At 41.4% G+C, this 21369-nt stretch overlaps 1 protein-coding gene across 4 annotated transcripts in view; it reads left to right on the top strand.

Annotated features, from left to right (window-relative positions):
• TJP2 (tight junction protein 2) overlaps window positions 1-21369 on the top strand; it is a 134267-nt gene that overhangs the window by 57723 nt on the left and 55175 nt on the right. Inside the window, exon 2 of one of the 4 annotated variants that reach the window (XM_061200359.1) lies at window positions 14277-14345. The exons of the other annotated variants lie outside the window; for them this stretch is intronic. The gene's annotated coding sequence lies outside the window, so the exon portion shown is untranslated. The remainder of the gene's footprint in view (window positions 1-14276; window positions 14346-21369) is intronic. 4 annotated transcript variants of the gene reach the window in all.

The raw sequence follows: 21369 nt of genomic DNA, 5'->3' as shown, positions 1-21369 counted from the left end.
ACAGCAACGAAGACCCAACGCAGCCAGAAATAAATAAGTAAAAGTAACAATTTAAAAAAACCCATCTTTTAAAAAAAAAACAAGTCGTCATTTCTGCTTTTGAAAAGAATGAATAGTTTAGAAGAAACTTCCTGGTGAGCTCATTTTTAGAAGTCCAGTTCCTCCCTTACCCTTCTTCACTCAGGCTGAATCAGTTGCCGCCTGGCCTATGACTGGTTGGTGTGCACATGCCAGTGTTTATTCGAGCCCTTATCACATCTGCCACATGCCAGTCACTTCCCGTCAGCCGTGAGCCCCTCCCTGGTCTGAGTCATCTTGGTCACCCCAGAAGCTGACAGGGCACCATGCACATGCACTACGTGTTGACCACATTGTACTGACTTGATCAGAAGGCTTGTTGCATAAACTAGTAAGAATGGAAGACATCGAGAACTTAGAAAAGTGGATTCCTGACATTGATATAGTGAGTGGATGATAGTTTGTCCATAAGAGAAAAAAAGGTGTAGAATTTTATACAGACCCTTTCTTTAATGGTGTATAAGCTATTCTACGAATTAGCTTGGTGACTTAAGCTAAGGCGTGTAATTCTAGTTCTCAGTTTCTTTATAGGGAAATGAATAGTTATATTTGATCAACTCTGAAGTCTTTTACAGTGCTTAAGATTCTGAGTGTTTGGTATAAAGCCTAGAGAACATTCTAGGTAATTTCTGTTGGTTCATGCCATCTTTATAAGTGCTACCACACTCCTTAAACAACTTGTATGTGTGTTTTCTTTCTCTCTGTTTTCTCTTTTAAGAAGAGAGCCAATGCATTCTCTCTGCAAAGCAATTTCCAAAGAGTGGCTGTCTTGTTTAGCTCATGAAGTGCTGGAAAGATCTATTATTCAGTTGCAGCTTAAATAATGTACCAGCTCAGTGGGTGCTGAGTTCTCGTCCTCACTCTGCAGCCCCAAGCCAGCAACTGCAACCGTCTCCCAGGGCTTCCTGAGAATCGTTCTTTCTCCTTCCTCTTTCCCTCCACCCTTCCTAGTAAAAGCTGCATCCTAGGAGCCTCCAGCACCCCTCCTTTCCCCATGGACTTCTCTCCCAGGGACCGCATTGCCTGTAGCACGAGCATGGCAGGTAAGGCAGGCCTGCCACTGGGAACCCTTTCTGATTTGTTCTTCACAAATGCGCTGAAGATGAGCCTCCTGGTGACTGTCTCAAGACCTCATTCACTGTTATGGACTGATGTGAAGTCACTCGCCAGCAGCCATGTTTCAGGGTCACCTCAGGCACATCAAAGATTTTCTGCCTAACTTCAGGGAGAGCACTTCGCCTGCCTTGGCCCGGTCTGTTTAGTGTCTGGGTGAGTTTTAAGAGGGGAGAGAGATTTGTGGCATCTCAGACACCCATTGAAATTTTCCAGAAATGGAACTGGAAACATTCATGCTTTTCCTTCTGGCGTTATTGTTAAGTGTCTAAAAACAGTCAAGTGGCGACACGTTGAAATGAAGAGGCAACGAGTTCATCTTGAACATTGGTGGCCTTCTTTCTAGCAGAACCTAATTCGGATTTTAATCAAAGGTCTGGGAGAAGTATTTGGTCTGCTTATGCTGCTTAAGCACACAGTCTGCAGATGTGTTTACTCAAGAGTCAGGAAGAGGCAGGAAAGGTAGACTCAATGTACCAAAGAACTGAGGTGAAAAACATCTGCCTGAAACTGAGAAAAATTTTCCTGTGGGAACAGTGGTATCCCGGGTCTGTCCTCCAAAACCTGCTTACTCACAATGGAGCTTTTTCTATATTATTATTTTTATTTTTTAAATTGAAGTATAATTTACAGACAGTAAAATGTACAACTCTCAAGTGGAGAGCTTGATTTTTTTTTATTGTAGTAAAACACAATAAGATCCACTATTTTAACCATTCTTTTTTTTTTAAACATCTTTATTGGAGTATAATTGCTTTACAATGGTGTGTTGGTTTCTGCTGTATAACAAAGTGAATCAGCTATATGCGTACATATATCCCCTTATCCCCTCCCTCCCTTATTTTAACCATTCTAAGTGTGCATTTCAGTGGCATTTAATTGTGCAGCCACCACCACTATCCAGTTGCAGAGCCAGATGAACTTTTACGTGAATGTATTCACCTGTGTGATTACCACCTAGATCAAAAAATAGAACTTTCCATCACTCCAGAAGGTTCTCTCTTGTCACTTTTCCGACTGTTCACCACGCCACCCACAAGGGAACCTCTCTTCTGACATCTCTCACCATCCTATAGTTTTGCTTCACCTTGAGAGGATCTGTATAAATGAAATCAGCATTTGGTGTCTGGTTTCTTTCCTCAGAGTAACCTTTGTGTTGTTATGCAATTCAGTAGTTCTTTTTTTTTTTATTGCTGAGTAGTAAATACTCCATTTGTATGAATTTACCAGTTTGTTTATCCATTCTTTTGTTGACGGATATTTGGGTTGTTGTCAGGTTTTTGTTTTGTTTGTATTATGGATGAAGCTGCTATGAAAATCACCTATAGTTTGTTCTGTGGGCTTACGCACCCATTTCTCTTGTGTAAATTCCTAGGAGTAGAATTGCTGGGTCATGGGTTGGAGGTACACTTAACTTTCACTCTGTGTGTTTAACTTTCATTTTGTGATGTTGAAGTCAGGCAGACCTGGGTGTGAATTCTTTTTGTCCTGACGCTTACTTGCTTGGCCTTAGGCAATTTACTTTTCTCAGGTTCGGTTTTCTCAGCTGTGACATGGACATTACATACCCTCTGGGTCAGGGTTCAGTGAAGAAAACAGACATCATTCTAGCTAGTTCAAGGAGAATGAAATTTAATGGAGAGAATTAGGTGCCTACAGAGCAAAAGGGCCCATCGCTAGTCTCTGATTTGCCCCCTAGAAAGTTAGAAAGCTGCTGCTGCCCTGAGCCAGGACCTCCAAAAAACCCTTTTACCATCTCAGCCTCTGTAGCCCAGAGGAGGCTGAAATGGTAGGGAGCTTGGAGGTAGCTGCAAAGCTCAGGTCTGGGAAATCAGTTTTTGCCTATGACTGCTGCTACAGGAAAATGAAAACAAATGGCATCTGCTTCCCTTCATCCTTTTAGATCTTAAGTAAATACTTGTACCTCATTGGTACCCTGTTGGCAAGGGGATTGGGGGCTTCTGGTCTCTGGGACTAGGGGAGGCTGAGTGCCAGCAAACAAAAAATGGCATAGATGGCTCCTGGGGTTGCAATGGCAATTTAATGGCAGTGGTTATAATTTACTCGTATCATCATTATTACTGAGGACTGCTTTCTATAATTCGTGTTCAGAATTATAGAAATCAGTCCTTTGACTTTATAATCACCTGCTGGAGTGTGGATGCCACCATAAGTCCTACCTGTCACATAAGGTATTGTTTCTCTGAAGGGCCTCAGTTTCTCAACTGCTCTGTGATTCTTGGTACTTTTCTATATGAGTAAGCTTGAGAAATTATAGTTTGCTAGCCTACAAGTTAATACAGACTGAGAAGTGACTTGATTCTAAGAGCTGCTGCTTTTACATATAACTTTATGAAACTTAATGAGTATTTTCTTTTTGAAGTCATTTTGATTTATTTGTTTTTTTATTTTAATTTTTTAAAAATTTTATTGAAATATAGTTGATTTACTATGTTGTGTGAGTTTCAGGTGTACAGCAAGGTGATTCTGTTATACATATATATAAATATATATACTCTTTTTTTATATTCTCTTCCTTATACGTTATTACAAGATATTGAGTATTCCCTGTGCTATACAGTAGGTCCTTGTTGGTTATCTATTTTATATATAGTAGTGTGTATGTTTTAATCCCAAACTCCTAATTTATCCCTCCCCTGATTTGTTAGTTTTTAATAAAGTAAAAGGTGATATATAAATCTGGTTTATAGATGGGCTGAAGAGAATGTCCCCTTTTCCTGCCTCTGTCTTCTTTATCTTTTGACAAGTTAAATGGTAAGAGATTCGATCTTTATCCTACTTTGTGCCTCAGATCTCATGCTGACAGCACGTTCTAGTCTACCAAAACATTGGCAATAGTGTCTGTCCCACTTCTACTTATTTGTGAAGTAGGAGCTGTAATGTATTGTTCTTGAAACATTTAAAAATATCGGCTCAATTTTGGCAAAATCCTCCCTATAATGATGTCTCATGTGGAAAGAACTGAGTTTTTCTTATTTTAGAATGTCTGTGAATCTTCTCTCTCATTCAAATAATTTTCCCTATGACCCTGACTGATTAGGGACCTTACTATTATTGCTTTCAGGTAAGTAGCTAGAAGCAGACTGGCCAAGCAATTTATTGATTAATATTTTATTTTAGGCTTCTATCTACAGTGCTACTTCTGAAGACTCCTTTCAGAGAAATTTGAAGCGATAAGGAAAGCATATATTCTAAGTGCCAAGATAAGCATGAGCAGTAACTTCATTTCAGCCACTTGTTTAGTAGTTAGAGTGAGCTGGCTCTGTGCAAAGCTTGCTTAAATTTGAATGTGCTAGAAATATATTGACAGAATCTCCTGTTCTATCTCTTTTTCGCCAGACTTATCCAGTCGGCCAGGACTCACAATGGATGTCCAAACAGTTTACAGTGGCTAATACAATGCACAAAGGTTTTCTTTGTTTGGAGAGTGGAAAATAGAGCTGAAGGGGAGCTTCTTAAGGGCACTGACCTAATTCACTCCTTCAACAAAAATGATTGGTTATAAACATATAGGTATTTCTGATCCAGGTGTCTATAAATATTTCAGCTAGTAGTGTTACAGCCTGAGGAAGGGCCGTGTGGTGCTGCTTTGTGTATTTTTGTAAAATAGCTTTATTTTTATTTGACAGTATCCTTTAAAATTAAGGAAAAAAAAAAAAAAAGGTCAAGTTCTGGCATGAGCTGATATTCCACAGAAGCTAGGGAATTAAGAAGGGCAGCTGGCATTGCATCATCGCCCTCCTCAGTCCTTGAAACCTCATATTTGGGGACTGGTTAGTCATCCCCCCCCCCTTTTTTTTTTTTTTAAATTTATTTATTTTTATTTTACGGCTGTGTTGGGTCTTCGTTTCTGTGTGAGGGCTTTCTCCAGATGCGGCGAGCGGGGGCCACTCTTCATCGCGGTGCGCGGGCCTCTCACTATCGCGGCCACTCTTGTTGCGGAGCACAGGCTCCAGACGCGCAGGCTCAGTAGTTGTGGCTCACAGGCCTAGTCGCTCCGCGGCATGTGGGATCTTCGCAGACCAGGGCTCGAACCCGTGTCCCCTGCATTGGCAGGCAGATTCTCAACCACTGCGCCACCAGGGAAGCCCCTAGTCATCCACTTTTTAAAGATAAAGCTCTCTGTGGGCCATTCCTCTATAAAATGTGGGGAAACAGAGCTGGGTTAAAAATAAAATTAGTTCAGGCATTGCTAAATTTTCTGAATTTCTTAAATTTCGTGTTTGTGATTTACTTTATCCAGAAATCATACATCGGTGATGTTTTTATTTGCAGGCAGTATGCATTGCCTTAAAGACTCTCTCTCACTTATTAATAGAACAGGAGCCAAGGAGAGTACACATGCCACTGGGTGGGGGTGGGGGGAGGAAGCTCACTTGGCTTTAGCTAGTAATAAGCTCCAAGGAACAATGGCATTGTTGTTCTCAGTTGTCTTTGAGCATGATTGGATGATCACGTATAAATGTTGGCCTGATTGGATTATATCCCAGTAATGAACTGTCCTGAGAAAACAGCAGTCACATATCATTCCATTCACCAGACTTGTCCTTTTGGCTTTATATTCGGGGTAGTGATTTATGCAGCCAAGTGCCCTGGCAACTGGGGTGCTGTCATGTCCGTCTGTCTGTCTGTTTCATCTCTTCCAACTTGGGTATCTTGGCTCTATTTGTGTAGTCTGCTACATGGATAGGTCATTATCTTCCTGAGAAGCCACATAAGCTTTTTGATTGGGATGAGCTTAGTCAAAATGAATGCTTGGAAAACAGTGAACTGCCAAAAAAAAAAAAAAAAAAAAAAGTCCTCAATTAGATGTAAACTTCAGTGCGTGTGTTTATCCTTTCGGAAGAGCAGTGTGTTTTCCACGAGACCTGGATTCTGCCTAGTGTTGGGAGGAGGGTCACTTTTAATGTGGGGGGTTGATTGTGAGTTCTCAAGGGCAGGTCTGATTCTTGGCATTAGCAGTCCAGGCATAGAATAGTTGCTCATTAAATGAAGGAAGGTGAAAGGAAGAGAATGGAGACGGTAAGTCCTAAAAAACTGAAACGAGATTGGCCTGGGTGTGTTTTCTCTTGCCTTGCTCACTGTGTTCCCCACCCCCTGCCGCTCCCCCAAAAAAAGCACTTTGTGGGTAGCTTGGAGACTGAAGCTGCAACATTCCATTCCATTATTGGACCAACGAATGTAAAATATGCATTAATGGAGTTTGTAGAAGGGCTCTGAAGCTGTGTCCTTGATTTTTGCAAATAGGGGTGTGTTGGGGGTTGGCTCACTCAGCTCAGTTCCCAAGTGTCCATCAGAACTCCTGATGTCTCTGTAAAATGCCTAATCGTGAGGGGGCCCAGGACACAAAGTAAGATGCAGTCAGCCTTTTCTCTAGTGAAGTGGTTGATGCAGTGTTAGACCCTTGGTACAGATCTCACTGAATCCTCCCAACCAATTGGGGGTAGGTGTTAAAACCCGATTTCATAGGTAAGGACGCTGAGGCTCAGAAATGTTAAGTAACTCGTCCAGCAACACATAGCTTGTATGACAGGGAGGGAATCTGAGCCAAGGTCCCTTTAATGTGAAACCTATAGGTGCTTTCAACTCCCAGCCTCTGCTTTTCAGAATCAGATGAGCAGAGAAATAAGAGGGAGAAGCTAATGGCCCTCTGTTGATTTGAAGGATTTTACACTTTATCACTGAAAGTATACAGAAATTTTTCCTTCAGGGCATCATGAGTCACAATGAAATATCAATGTTTTTAAGAGATGTTTTCATTCTTCAGTGACCCATGTGTGTCCTTTACCGTAGGACGCCCCAAAGACGCTAAGGTGTGTAAGACACAGCTTTATGGGGAAGTAGGTTTCATAGACAACTAGTTAAAATCATAATTTTGTTATAGAAATATTAAGACTGTCTTGTCAAGTGAGAGAGAGTCCACTGTCTCAAGTCCACAGCCTCTAGTTAGAAATGACTGTGTAATCCCATCCCACAGAAAACAACAATTGTAATTAATGTCAAGAAAAACTCGTTGTGGCTACAAAGCATCTGGGTTGTGGAATTCGAAAGAATGTTCATCTTTGATGTGCTGTGTTTGTGAACTTGCCTGTTCAGGATCAGAATTCCATCACGAGTTTCATCAGGGTCAAAGTACATCTTTTAAAAAAACACCAAGAGGTGTAGGTTACCAGGCACTCACACTTCAGTGGGAAGTAGGTCATCTTTTTCTGATATCTAGCTGAGACTGAAAGCACTGATACAGTGAGAGTTTGGGTTGGGGATAAAGATAGAGAGGGAATTTGGGAGCCAGAACATTTTGGTGATGGAGCAGACGTTATGTGTTGGGAGTTCACCTTTGAATGCTTTGGGGTAGGAGGACATTGAAAACCAGAGCAACCAGCACAAGGGGTAGAAAGAGCTAGAAAGGTTCCAGATATAAACTTTGTTTCCTGTTCCCCCTGGAGTCTTATTAAGGGTGCTTTTGTCTTTTCCTCATTACCTCACTGCATGGCTTTCTTCTCCCAGGATCCAGAATTGATGAGTTTGATGAGCTTCCGTGGACAGTCTAATAAGGTTGACATGATTTGAAATGCTGATTCTTGGTTCTAAGTTCAGCCATGACACAAGCTGGATATAGAATTCTGACCAGATTCTAAGTCAGACTTCATGGTGGGCAATGGAAACTTCTAGTGTTTTCATGTTCTCTTTAAAAAATTTCTTCTGCAGTGGCATTTGTCTTGGGTTGTGGGTGCCGCATCCTTATTGTCTTTTTGTGAGGGTACACAGACAGCAGCCCAGCCTGAGATCGGGAACAAAGGTTTTTACTTCTCTGTGTCCAACACATTTCCTCACTCTTGCCCAATGAGCGTGTTGATAACGCTCCCACCTGTAGTTAATCATCCACTTGGAGGATTATCTGAAGCAAGATTTTGATCTCAGGCCAGTTTCCCCTGTGGGTATGTGATTGGAAATTGTGAACAAGTTCAGATTTTTGTTTAGGTAAAATATAACCAGAGAAGTTAAGTTGCTACCAAAACCAAGTGTAGTTCACTTTGTTTTGTTTTGCTTTTTAAAAAATTTTTGGCTGCATTGGGTCTTAATTGCGGCACGCGGGATCTTTGTTGAGGCATGCGGGATCTTTTGTTGCAGCGCTCGTGCTTCTCTCTAGTTGTGGCGTGCGGGTTTTCTCTCTCTAGTTGTGGCGCACAGGCTTCAGGGCGCGTGGGCTCTCTCTTTGAGGCGCTCGAGCTCAGTAGTTGTGGTGCGTGGGCTTAGCTGCCCCCGCGGCACGTGGGATCTTAGTCTCCGAGCAGGATGGAACCCGCGTCCCCTGCACTGGAAGGTGGATTCTTTACCACTGGACCACCAGGGAAGTCCCTAGTTCACTTTGAATTGACCTAACTTTTGGATTATGTACCCACTAAAAACTTATGCCTTATTAATTAAAAAAAGAAAAGAAAGAAACAAGCAAACAAAACAGGATTATCCCCAAATAGTGACTGGGTGCTGAGTATAATCCTAAGGCTTATTGAGGATAGAAGTGAAAACCAAGGTGAAGGAAAGCAGGAATCAAGAAGTGTGTGCACCTCCATGTGTGCTGGTTGTGAGCACCTCGCTGGCTAAACATTGTGCCTTGCTTGGTGAACAGACACCTGCACATCTATTACTAGTCAGTTATTAAATTTTGCTTAAGTGTGGACTAGGGGTTGGCACACTACAGCCGGCTGCCTGGTTGGTTGGTTGGTTGGGTTTTTGTTTTTTTTCCTGCCTGGTAGCTAAGAATTGTTCTTACCTTTTTTAATGGTTACATTTTAAGTTGTTATATAAGTATCTATTTAATATCCTCTACTTGCACAGCCTAAAATATATACTATGTGGCCCTTTAAAAAAATGTTTGCTGGGCACTAGTTTAGAACTTCCAGAAGCAAGATGTTTGGTTTCTAGGCGGTTTTTCTGCCATCTGGGTATAGGTATGTCAGATGCTGACTTATGAAAGGTTCTGGCTTTATGAGGACACTCTTGTCCAAGGTCCCTCTTGGCTATGGGAAAGCCAGATGCAGAAGAGTGTGGGTCTTAGCACTGAAGGGCTGGTTTGCTTCTGGTTTCAGTCTCGGAAGGTGACTGGTAACAGGCCAGTTGAGAAGTTATGAGTGTAGACTTCCTCTGGTTAAGCAGTAACTTAAGTACAAGAAAGTGTGGAGAAAGTATATGTCAAAGCTCATCTTGGTTTTAAGATGTTGAAAGGCCATAAAACTGAGATGTCCCTCTACGACAAAACATTTGTCTGTGTTTTGGATGTTCTTATTTATGCTCTGGATTTCCAGCTTTGGAACAGATAATGTTTGTCGTATTTCTAAGTTGTTGGCTATTTCATTTCCAAACAATTCATTCTTTCCTGTCGGGGAGGGGGGGGGGAAACTTCAGAGATATGATAAACCACCGTCATTGTCAAAGTCGTGAAGAAATGTAGCGCAGAAGAGGAATTAATGTTGTTTTTCCAACTCAGGGGATTTGGAAAGGCTTGGGGCTGATAGATCAGTGACTGATATCCCAGTTCAGTACACATTCACTGCCATTGTTCTCTAGACTATTCCAGGCCTTTCTATATCCTAAAAAAAGCAGCCTTTGAGGGTGGGGACTGTGTACTACCTCGATAGGCCTTTGTTTTCAAAGTCTGAGTCATAGTAGATACTTAAATGCTGAATGACTAAATGCAATCTATTTCCAAAATCTTTTATTAAATGTATACCATACTGCCTTTTTTAGAGTGAGATTTATTTAATATAGGAAGTACCCCTCATTTGTGTGAAACTTTCTGGTTTGTAAAAACTTCCACATAAAATTCCACTTGATCTTCTCAAGAACCCTGTGAGGCGGGTATTAACACCTGAGATGTTCAGCGAACTTAGAAGATTTAGAGCTGCTTAGTGACAAACCAGGGACTCATCCACTGACAAACTAGAACGGCTGGAGAGAGCTCAGCGTGTTGTTGTCTGGACCCTGGCCCCAGCCCTCCGGGGAAGCAGAAGCCCGAGTCTTCCTGGCAAATGCAGTAGAAGTCCTTACCTGAATTTTCTTTCATTTCAATAAACAGGTTTTGGTTGTTGTTGCCTTTCTTCAGACGAGCACTCTTTTTTTTTTTTCTGGCCATGTCACGGGTCTTGTGGGATCTTAGTTCCCTGACCAGGGATTGAAACCTGGGCCCTCAGCAGTGAAAGCACTGAGTCTTAACCACTGGACCTCCAGGGAATTCCCCCTGATGAGCGCTCTTGATGGTGCAGTTTGTTCCCTTGGTCCTTTGGCTTATTCTGGTGTCTGCATCCATTTCTCAGAATGCCTGATAAACATTCCTGTTTCCTGCCCTGATAGCAGTTTCTCGCCCACTCCTAAATTATGTAGTTGCAAAGGTGGCTTTGGAACTTGGCTTAGAAATTATGGTTTGCTTTATTCTTTCCTCACAGTATAAGGGGAACTTGACTGGGGCTTAAACCCTTGGGTGGGCCCGGGGGTTCAGCTGCCCTGAGAAAGCCGTTACTGCCCCGGGAATTCAGTGCACCTCTCCCTTACTTCCTTCTTCCCACCTCTTGTACCCAGTAATCTGCTGGGGCTGTCGACCTAGGCTTAGATTTCTTCCCTGCTTCTCAGTAAAATGAGGAATTTGGACTCAAATATATAAAACTGCAAATCCACTTGTGCCATTGATCTGCGTCAGACTTTTACTTACTTTACTCATAGATGAGACCAAGATCCTTCCTGAGACCCAGGCTCCCCCATCTGCCTCCTTCTTTGTGCCCCAGCCGTGGTGGTGGTCTCTCGTCTTGTCCTCCCTCAGTGGGTTGCATCCCCTATTTCCACGGGGTCACTAAGAAGGAAAGCCTTCCCTGATGTCCCTGGAGAGGCCAGTTCTTCCTCTAGACCTTTCTGTACTTGCCCTTTAAAGCACGTGTCACGGTTTTAGTTCTACAGTTGCTGACAGGCTCCTTGATTTACAGCTGGGCCCCCATTAGCCTGTAAGCTCCATGAAAGCAGAACCTTGTTTATTTTCCTCACTATTTAATCTCTGGTGCTCAGTACAAAGCCTGGCATGAAAAAGGTGTTTAATAAATATTTATTGAATGAACCAGTGAATGGACTCCACCTTCTACGTGAAACTCTAAATCCTGTAAATTTTTCTCCTGGAATATGTTCCACCATACCAATTAGGTCCAGCGATTAACAATTAGAAAGTGCTGCCTTCTGCCTTCCAGATGGTTTAAATTGCTTTGACTATCCCACAACCAGAGCAGGGTCAAAAACCTCATAGGGTGTTAATTGATTGTAATATGTATGCTGTAGTGGTTTTTTAAAAATATTAATGAATGACAACTAAAAGTGTAATTTTCCGCTTTTAGTTTTCTCCCTCGAGTTGCAAATGTACCTTGCCTCTTATAAAAGCTATAATGGTGGGGTTTTATTGTAATTTTTAAAGTTTGTTTCTAATCTCCCCGAATTACGTTTTGAAGTTTTAAATTTGAAAGGAAACAGCAATCTCTTTTTTATTTCTGCATCATTGCGCCACCTAGTGGGTTATATGTCTGTTACTATGCAGTGGCCTTTGCTGATTTCCTAATAACCACAAATTCCACAAAAGGGAAATGTTGGGTGCCTTTTTATGCTTTAAGATCACATACAATTTCTGCCAGAAATTTATGTTACTGGGCAAAGACAGGTTTTTTGAGAGGAGCTCAACATTGTTTAATTCAGAATTTAAAAAATAATATTGACCTATATCTGAAATTTCCCATGTCACCAATAAAGGAAAACAGTGGCAAAGAGTGGGGACAGGAGGGTGTCCTGCACATTTTTTTATGGACTGTCCATTTAACTCAGTTTATGTAATAATGCCATACAAGATACTAGATCAAAGAATGTGGTCTCTTTCTAAGTTTAGCAATAAGGCTGTTTCAAACATCAGAACTTTTTCTTTCAATTTTGTCATGAGAAAAAAAAATTAGAAACCTAACTATTTTGGTATAACTTGCTTCAATTTCATCTACTCTGTTTTCTTATTAAGTCAAAATCATTAGTAAAGCTTGCTGATGTACATTATTTTTAATAGCTTGGCTTGGGCTCCCACCTTTCATTGGTGTGGGAGCTGGATGTAGGAAACCTCACCTTTCCCCTTCCTGTCTCTAGTCTTTGCTGTCCCCTCCCCTGAATGGAGTGTGTTCTTGAATAACCAAGTGGGTCTTTGTTTTCCTCCGTTGATTCCCTGAGATACAGTGCACACTCATTATGCTGAATGTACTGTGCAAGTGCACATTCCATTGTCAAGTTTATGATATTTAAAATGTACAACAAATATACAACTCAACAACGACAACAAAAAACCCAGTCAAAAAATGTCAGAAGACCTAAATAGACATTTCTCCAAAGAAGAAATACAGAAGGCCAATAGGCACATGAAAAGATTCTCAACATCACTAATTATTAGAGAAATGCAAATCAAAACTACAATGAGGTACCACCTCACAGCAGTCAGAATGGCCATCATTTAAATGTCTACAAATAGCAGGGTGTGGAGAAAGGGAACCCTCCTACACTGTTGGTGGGAATGTAGGTTGGTGCAGCCATTGTGGAAAACAGTATGGAGGTTCCTCAGAAAACTAAAAATATATAGAATTACCGTATAATCCAGCAATCCCACTCCTGGGCATATATCCACACAAAACTATAATTCAAAAAGATACATGCACCCCTACGTTCATAGCAACACTATTCACAATAGCCAAGACACGGAAACAACGGAAACGTCCATGGACAGATGAATGGATAAAGATGTGGTACATACGTACAGTAGAATACTACTCAGCCATAAAAAGAACAAATGCCATTTGCAGCAACATGGATGCAACTAGAGATTATCATACTAAGTGAAGTCAGTCAGAAAGAGAAAGACAAATAGCATATGATATCACTTATATGTGGAATCTAAAATATGACACAAATAAACCTATCTATGAAACAGAAACAGAATCACGGACATAAAGAACAGACGGGTGGTTGCACAGGGAGAGGAGGTTGAGGGAGGGATGGAGTGAGAGGGTGGGGTTAGCAGATGTAAGCTATTATATATAGAATGGATAAACAGCAAGGTCTGACGGTATAGCACAGAGAACTTATATTCAGTATCCTATGATAAACCATAATGGAAAAGTAAATTTTAAAAAGTATATGTATAACTGAATCACTTTGCTGTACAGCAGTAATTAACACAACATTGTAGACCAACTATTTCAATTAAAAAATTAAAAAATTAAATGTATAACAAGTACTTAGGCAGTTAAAGCCATAAATTGTAAACTTTTAAATCTCATCCATAGATTAACGATTTGATAGAAAATTATTGTGTCTCTTACTGGGAGCTAGTTATATTAGTGTTTTCAAAGGGTCATCTGCTAAGTTTTATCGATGTGCCTACAGAAGGAGTTCAAAATATTCTTTTCCCCACAATCTCTTCCTTTTCTTGCAGGAAAAGTTTTAAAAGAATACCAGAAAGATCTTTAAAGTATGGAAACGAGCACTGCTTCTGTAAATAAGTAGTATTTTGTTCTCAAAATGGCATTTGAGTCATCTTGATACAGCACTGTAAATTGCTAGAACTTGTTTTAAAAGTAACAGGTCAGTACACATGAAAAGGCTTAGAAATGAATACGCTCTTTAATTCAGAAATACTGCAAATTATGGGGGGAGTGGCTACGTGCACAACAGTGCCTGCCGTAGTATTTGTTATGTAGCAAAAAATTGGAAACAGCATTAAAGGATTGCTAGGGATATGGCTAATTAATTATTTACTAAATGTGGCTGTTTACAGTTAATTTAAATTAAATTAAGTTAGACATTCAGTTCTTTAATTGCAGTAGCCACATTTCAAGTGCTCAGTAGCCGCAAGTGGCTACTGGTTACCATACTGGACAGCACAGCTACAGAAAGAGCACTGTCATCATGGTGCCAAGTTCTGTTGGGGACCCGTGCTTCTCCATCTTTAATGTGCACATTAATCACAGGGGGGCTCTTGTTAAAATGCATATTATTATCCACAGGTCCAAGGAAGGGCTTGAGATTCTGCATTTCTATGAGGCTCTCAGGTGTTGGCAATACAGTATCTAAAGGTGAGGTTCTTTATGTTCCTGCATTTATTCCCCAATTCTCATAGGAAAGGCATGTCTTTGAGGCTCAGGACTCTGTCTATAGGCTTCCTAACTTTCTGGGTCACACTGAAATATGGCAGAAGCATCATGTTGCTCCTTTTTTTAAAAAAAAAAAATTTTATTTATTTATTTTTGGCTGCATTGGGTCTTCGTTGCTGCACACAGGCTTTCTCTAGTTGCCGCGAGTGGGCGCTACTCTTTGTTGCAGTGCGTGGGCTTCTCTTGTTGCGGATCACGGGCTCTAGGCGCACAGGCTTCAGTAGTTGTAGCATGCAGGCTCAGTAGTTGTGGCTCGCGGGCTCTAGAGTGCAGGCTCAGCAGTTGCGGCACACGGGCTTAGTTGCTCCGCAGCATGTGGTATCTTCCCAGACCAGGGCTTGAAACCGTGTCCCCTGCATTGGCAGGCGGATGCTTAAACCACTGTGCCACCAGGGAAGCCCCATGTTGCTCCTTTCTGTGTGAGCTATCCTCTGATGGTGCCTTGGGTCTGGGAGGGACAGTTGACCTTGGGTATTTAATACAGGGTCAATTCTGCTGGCAGGATTTAGCTGAGCACACTAATTGGTTTTCTAACCTGCCTTTTGACAAAGCAGTTTATATACCTTGGTACCAGCATGGGTGGTGGTGTGTACGTATGTTTGTTCTTTTAAGTAAAGCTATATTTTAAAGTGTATGGGCTTAGTCAGATTTAAAATCATAGAGTAGACAGGGCTGTGTCTGTGTTGCCAAATTAGCTCCTTCTTTTTTGGCTTATTAATGACTTCTTTGTGATTACAAATAAGAATGGCCTGTTAAATTATAATTATACTTTGTAACTTAGTGTAGCAGAACTGTGAACATAGAGGTCTTAAATGTAATTATCTGTTGATGGTGTGTTTTTGTTTTTGCTTCATATCTTACTAAAATTGAACTTATGCAGATCTAGATTCAGATCGTGACCATCCACTTACTAGCTGTGGGGTTGTGTGCGAGTCCCTTAATATCTCAGGATATGTACATATATGTATATATATAAAAACATATATATATACATATATGTATATAAAAATGGGTTCCAGGACCCAAGGTGGTTACCAAATTTCAGAGATGCTCAAGTAAGTCCCTTATATAAAATGGCATAGTATTTGCGCATAACCCAGGCAGTTCCTCCTGTATACTTTCAGTTATCACTAGATTACTTATAATATCTAATAATATAATGTAAATACTATGTCAATAGTTGCTTGCATGTGGCAAATTGAAGCTTTTTTTGTTTTGTTTTTGTTTTTTTATTACAGTATTCATATTTTATTTTTCTTTAGTGAAAAGATACTGGAAGTACAGAAATATAGCATCACTGTGAAGAAATTCTTTTTTTTTTTTTTTAATAGATAACCAACAAGGACCTACTGTATAGCACAGGGAACTACACTCAGTTTTTTTTGTATTTATTTATTTATGTATGTATGTATGTATGTATGTCTGTGTTGGGTCTTCGTTTCTGCGCGAGGGCTTTCTCCAGTTGCAGCAAGCGGGGACCACTCTTCATCGCGGTGCGCGGGCCTCTCACTGTCGCGGCCTCTCTTGTTGCGGAGCACAGGCTCCAGACACGCAGGCTCAGTAATTGTGGCTCACGGGCCCAGGTGCTCCGTGGCATGTGGGATCCTCCCGGACCAGGGCTCGAACCCGTGTCCCCTGCATTGGCAGGCAGATTCTCAACCACTGCGCCACCAGGGAAGCCCCAGAAATTCTTTATTTTAATTTTTATTTTATATTGGGGTATAGTTAATTTACAGTGTTGTGTTTCAGGTGTACAGCAAAGTGGTTCAGTTATACACATACATATATCCATTCTCTTTCAGATTCTTTTCCCATATAGGTTATTACAGAATATTGAGTAGAGTTCCCTGTGCTATAGAGTAGGTCCTTGTTGATTATCTATTTTATATACAGTCATGTTTATATGTTAATCCCAAACTCCTAATTTATCCCTCCTCCCCAAAGTTTTGCTTTTTGGAACTTTCGGAAAATTTTTTTTTTTTAATATATTTTCAATCCATGGTTGGTTGAATCTGCAGAACCTGCAGATACAGAGGCCACCTGTAATATGCATTAGGTTCCTCCATGTCTTTTCATGTCTCGATAGCTCATTTCTTTTTGGCACTGAATAATATTTCCTTTGTCTGGATGTGCCACAGTTTATTTATCCATTCACCTACTGAGGGACATCTTGGTTGCTTCCAAGTTTGGGCAGTTATGAATAAAGCTGCTAAAAACCACATGCAGATTTTCGTGTGAACATAAGCTTTCATCTCCTTTGGTTAAATACCAAGGAGCATGATTGCTAGATCGTATGGTAAGAGTATGTTTAGTTTTTTTAAGAGCCTACCAAACTGTCTTTCAAAGTGGCTGCACCATTTTGCATTCTCACCAACAGTGAACGAGAGGTCCCATTGGTCCACATCCTCACCAGCATTTGGTGTTGTCATTGTTCAGATTTGGATCATTCTAATATGTATGTAGTGGTATCACATTGTTACTTAAATTTGCATTTCCCCGGTGACTTATGATGTGGAGCATCTTTTCATGTGATTACTTGCCATGTGTATATCTTCTTGGTGAGGTATCTGTTGAAGTCTTTGGCCCATTTTTTAATCCAATAGTTTGTTTTCTTACTGTTGAGTTTTAGGAGTTCTTTTGTATATTTTGGATAACAGTCCTTTATCAGATGTGTGTTTTGCAAATATTTTCTCCCAGTCAGTGGTTTGTCTTCTCATTCTCTTGACATTGTCTTTCACAGAGAAGTTTTTAATTTTAATTGAAGCTTCTTAATTCCTTGTTTTGTGGATCATCAGGCCTTTATGTTTTCATATGTAAAAAGGGAGGAATTTTATAGTTTTTGGAAGGATCAGTGGTCAAGAGCCATAAAGCATTTAGCACAGTGTCTTGGCACATTGTAACGTTCAGTTAATAATGATGTGTGTCATGCCCCCTCATTTAAATGTGTGTTCACAAGGGCACAGCCGTTAGGGAACTTATACCTAACTGGTTATTGAAAGAACTAGAAATAAAATAAAATAAAGTCCGACCCTATTCCCTTCCTGCACTCTCTTCTTACCAAGTCACTGAGGAAGAGTTCATAGCTGGGTTGACTGAACCCAGGCCAACTGCTTGAAAGTGACCATCATGCTTTTTAAGATGTTCTGAGTTGTCAGAGTCATTGGATCCGTTGCAGGTCTGGTGCCCAAGCACCAACAACCATGGCTTTTTTTTTTTTTGGTTGGTTGGTTGGTTGGTTTCAAGGCCAGGGACCAGTCATCACTCATGGGTAGGTTCTGAAAGGCACAATCGCTGTATAGTGAAAGAGGCAACGTACTTCAGTTGAAAGGATACAGGCTTTGTAGCCACACTGACAAGGGTTAGAATCTATCCTCTGCCACCTTTAACTTGTATAATCTCAAACAAGTTACTTTATTTCTCTGACTTCAGTCTTCTTTTCTGTAAAATGAGTCTAATAATTATGACAATGATAATAGATGAAAATGGCAGAGCATTGGTTGTGTGTGGAGCACTGCCCTGAGTTCTGTACGTGAATTACCTGATTAAATTCTCACAACAACTCTAGGGGAGTGGGTCTTGTGACTACCCCTGCTTTACAGATGGGGGAAACTGAGGCAATGAGAAGTTAAGTAATAGAAGTGGTGGAGCAAGGATTAGAATCCCCACTTTCTGGGAATTCCCTGGCAGTCCAGTGGTTAGGCCTCTTGCCCTCTCACTGCTGGGGGCCCAGGTTCAATCCCTGGTAGATCCCGTAAGCCACTAAGATCCCGTAAGCCATGTGGTGCAGCCAAAAAAGAAAAAAAAAAGAATCCCCACTTTCTGATTGTAGAATCCATGAGGCATTCTTTAAATTAAAAAAAAAAAAGCTGTATTGATATAGTTCACAAAATAAAAGTGTACAATTCAGTGGTTTTTAGTATATTTACAGAGTTGTGCAACCAACACCGTATCAATTTTAGAACATCTTTATTACCCCAAAAAGGAAACCCTGTACCCATTTAGCAAGTCACCCCCCATTTCTCCCCGTATTCCTCTATTCCTAGGCAACCACTAGTCTACGTTTGGTCTCTATGGATTTGCCTCTTCTGGACATTTTACATAAATGGAATCATAATATTTTGTGATTTCCCAAAATATTATGCTTCTGGCTTCTTTAATAATGTTTTCAAGGTTTATCCTTGTTGGAGCATGTATTGGTATTTCTTTCCTTATTAGGCTGAATCATAGTCGATTATATGCATATACCACATTTTGTTTACCCATTTATTATTTGATGGACATTTGAATGGTTTCCACTTTTTTTTTATTTTTATTTTTTATTTTTTAAAATTTATTTATTTATTTATTTTTGGCTGTGTTGGGTCTTCGTTTCTGTGCGAGGGCTTTCTCTAGTTGTGGCAAGCGGGGGCCACTCTTCATCGCGGTGCGCGGGCCTCTCACTATCGCGGCCTCTCTTGTTGCGGAGCACAGGCTCCAGACGCGCAGGCTCAGTAGTTGTGGCTCACGGGCCTAGTTGCTCCGTGGCATGTGGGATCTTCCCAGACCAGGGCTCGAACCCGTGTCCCCTGCATTAGCAGGCAGATTCTCAACCACTGCGCCACCAGGGAAGCCCCAGTTTCCACTTTTTTGCTATGATAAATAGTGCTGCTGTGAACATCTGTGTACAGGTGTTTGTGTGGACGTATATTTTCATTTCCCTTGGCTTCCATATGTGTTCTTATTGTAGTTAATCATACTCTGGGAGAGTATGATTTCTTCTGGGAGAAAGAGAACAGTTTCTTACTTGGGAGTGGTCACCTTACATTGCTGCTGCAGAACTAATGGTGGGAACCTTTACGGAGAGTGGTAATTGTGTGATGAGCACTGGGCAAGGCTCTTTACAAGCATTACTCCATTCAGTCCTCACAACAATTATAATAGGGTAGGGATTTTGAGCCCATTTTATAGATGAGGCAACTGAGCCTCAACAAGCAAACTGCTCAAGGTCACAGAGCTTGTAGAGTGTGTGGGAGATGAACTTGGACCCAGGCATGTGCAATGGCCTACAGGGCTATTCCCACCATGTTATGTGGCTGCCATTGTCAGGGGTATTTATGACAACCCCACCTCCCCATTGAAGGTTTACTGGCCTGGATTTTACAGTGTTTTTGTGGGAGTTTGCTTCATTTCACCCTGTGAAACAGATGATGATATACTTGTTTTCACCAAGTGGCAATGGAATTGAGTGGGTGCCCAAGGTCATGGGTCAGTTGGGAGGGGCAGGGTCTTGGCTGGAAGTGTCTTCCTGGGAGTCTGGGTTCATTGCTTTGTGCCTTTCAGCACAACTGCTTTCAAAACTGCAGATTGCACCCCTAGGAATACTGTCATCCTCTCCCAGTTCTCTATTATTTCCTTAAATATGCACTGAAATTTTACCTTAGGTAGATACTCTGGTACCCATCAGCAATAACTCTAGAATCTAATCCTGTGAATTCTGTGTTGAGCTATCAAGAATCCCTCTTTAAACTTCTGTGTGTAGCTTTTTTCTTTAACCCTGGTCACACTCAGACTTTGTCCACTGTGAGTTGTGTACTATGAGCACACTGTGCACACTAGTTGTTCCCTGTCAGCGCTCACCTTCATGAGTTGTGAAGGGAGGGTAAGAAGCTAGTGGTGACATTGTAATCGCATTTGAACGTGAAATACTTATGGAATAAACTATGAAAGATTTTTTTTTTGTAAACCAAGAATTACATAAGGGGTTGTTTAACTCACTGCTTACTAGTTTACTGCTACCAGGAAGGGTTTGGCTTTGAAGAGACACAGGCAAGTGCCTTGAAGCCAAAGACTTGGTTTATAATTTTAAAAACTACTCGTTTTAGGAAGAGCAAGAGTGGAGCTCACTTTTTGCCTTTTCTAGGGAAAAGGGGTTCCTGTTTACTTATTTGACAGGTGTTTCAAAACTGGGTCTGATGAAGAGAATTTTGACTAAATAATTCACAGCCATTAAAATAAGACCAATTTCCTGGGGGAAGGGTGGGGGGAGGGTGAAACACAAAAGCCCCGTTATCAGCTAGAGGTAGGTGGGCTATGGTTTGCCCACCCATCCTGAGGCTGGCTGGCTGTTTGTTTATACTCTCTCTTGAGATGCCTTCTAAAATGACATACTGGACACAGCATAAAAACACCACAGGAATCCTGGTGCAGAAAACCATTAGCCCAGTTTATCCTGGGGGTGGTCTCCTAAGATTTCATATCTGCTGCATGGAGCCTCCTGGGAACCTTGATGATTTCACTTTGTGCTCCTTCTGTCTTATTTGCTTTCTTCCTCTCTCCTTTTATTTCCTTCCTTCGAGGTGTCCACATAACATTTATTAAGGGCTTAGTGTGTGCAAAGTACACATCACATTCTACACATAGAAAAGGAATCAAATCTGGGGTGGGGCTCCAGCCTCACACCCGTATCTGACAGCGTTAACTGTGTGAATTACGGCTTCAGCTTTCCTGTTCGTAGAATGGAGACAGTCGTAGCTAACTCACAGGGTTGTGGGCATCTGTACAGAGAGCCATGAGCGAGGTGCCTGCTGAGTGTTAATGGCTTCCTTCCGTTCCGGTTCCCATAGCCGTCTGGTCTCCTGTTTCCAGGGTGGCTGTGTGTTTTAAGACTCCCAAGCTGTAATTAAGTTATTTAACACATCTGTCCGTGCTGAGAACATAGCATCCCATGTGTGCTATTAAACAGCTTACTTCCCAGCCACACCGAGTGCTTGCAGTGTCTTGCACACACCTTACAGGTTATCCCTCCTGCTCTGCCTGCGGTTCCCTCCCCAGGTCATCCACCCACCCGACAAGTTAGTCATCTCTCAGCACTGAGCTCGCGTAGAACGCAGGAGGGCCTCCCCTGCCACTGGGGCACACTTCCATCCACCCCAGACCTCCCATCCCGGTTAATAACACGCATTCATGC

Source organism: Eubalaena glacialis, chromosome 9 (assembly GCF_028564815.1).
Source record: "Eubalaena glacialis isolate mEubGla1 chromosome 9, mEubGla1.1.hap2.+ XY, whole genome shotgun sequence".
Classification (NCBI taxonomy): domain Eukaryota; kingdom Metazoa; phylum Chordata; class Mammalia; order Artiodactyla; family Balaenidae; genus Eubalaena; species Eubalaena glacialis.
The sequence above is the reverse complement of the archived record's forward strand: the minus strand, read 5'-3'. Positions and strand labels throughout refer to the sequence as shown.